Source organism: Ovis canadensis, chromosome 6 (genome assembly GCF_042477335.2).
Source record: "Ovis canadensis isolate MfBH-ARS-UI-01 breed Bighorn chromosome 6, ARS-UI_OviCan_v2, whole genome shotgun sequence".
Classification (NCBI taxonomy): domain Eukaryota; kingdom Metazoa; phylum Chordata; class Mammalia; order Artiodactyla; family Bovidae; genus Ovis; species Ovis canadensis.
In genome coordinates this window covers 15,527,083-15,528,425 of record NC_091250.1, presented here as the reverse complement: position 1 = coordinate 15,528,425, position 1,343 = coordinate 15,527,083, and the positions used below count along the sequence as shown (strand labels likewise).

Genomic DNA, 1,343 nt, shown 5'->3' with positions numbered 1-1,343 from the left:
TATGCTGCATTCTACAGTGTTAGTTTTTAAATCAGGTATCAAAGTTGTTTATCAGGAATTAATATTTTTCAGAAAGGGACAAAAAGAATGCAAGGAAAACCTTTCAAAATCAAAATCTTTTTCTTCACATTTTGAATGCTTTCCATTTTAAAATGCCCATGACAAGAAATAATATACATCATTGTATTTACTTACGTATTTATAAAGATTGATAACTATTTAATTTCAGGTGGCTACAAACTGCTCTGAGTCATGGAAAATAGGAGTAATGTCACATAATTTATTCTCTTAGGACTTTCTCAGAAAAAGGAAATTGAAATTCTCTGTTTTTTATGGTTCTTACTTTGTTACGTTGCAATTCTGATTGGAAACCTACTTGTCATGATTTCTATCGCCTCCAGTCAACTTATGAAGCAGCCCATGTATTTCTCTGAGTCACCTCTCCCTCGCAGACCTTTGTTACACCTCCACTGTGACCCCCAAGTTGATCGCTAACTTGCTGGCAGCAAAGAAGACCATTTCCTACCATGGTTGCATGACACAGCTCTTCATCATGCACTTCTTTGGGGGGATCAAGGTCTTCATCCTCCCGGCGATGGCCTATGATCACTAGGTGGCCATCTGCAAGCCTCTGCGCTGCAGTCTGATCATGACCAGACAGAAGTGTGTTGCCATGATTGCTGCTTCCTGCGCTGGGGGTTCCTGTGTTCCTTTGGTCAGTTTCTCCTGGCCATCTTTCTACCGTACTGTGGCCCCAAGGAAATAGATCGTTACTTCTGCGATGGGTATCCATTGCTGAAACTGGCCTGCACTGACACCACCAGAATCATTCTCCTGGTCATCGCCGATTCGGGCCTCATGAGCCTGGTGACTTTTGTGGTCTTGTTGATATCCTACTCTATCCTACTCCACTTGCAGTTCCCACATCACTGTGGTGGTCCTTTTTTTTTGCTCCTTTATTCTACGTTTACTTTCGACCTGTAACTACTTTACCAGAAGACAAAGTGTTCCCTCTTTTATGTACTATCATTGCTCCCATGCTCAATCCTCTAATCTACACAGTGAGAAAATTTGAGATGAAGAATTCCATAAAGAAACTCTAGTGCCATATCGCAGTAAGAAAGGAAATGAACTAAAAGATACCTTTGATTTTCACCACTGAACTTGTTGAATATAGTAATTTTCTACACTGAAGACTTTAAAATGTATAATGCTTCCTTATAGGCTTTTTTGTTTCATTTTGTTTTAGCAATATATAGATTTAATTATGAGCAAAAGCTTACAACTCCCCGGATTTATCCATACTCTCTGCTGTGCTCTTTACTAGTTTTCTTGTTTTCTTA

At 39.4% G+C, this 1,343-nt stretch overlaps 1 pseudogene; it reads left to right on the top strand.

The window, feature by feature from the left end:
- Nucleotides 1–252: 252 nt before the first annotated feature.
- On the top strand, nt 253–1,103 carry LOC138442871 (olfactory receptor 4P4-like; annotated as a pseudogene).
- The last annotated feature ends 240 nt before the right edge of the window (nt 1,104–1,343 follow it).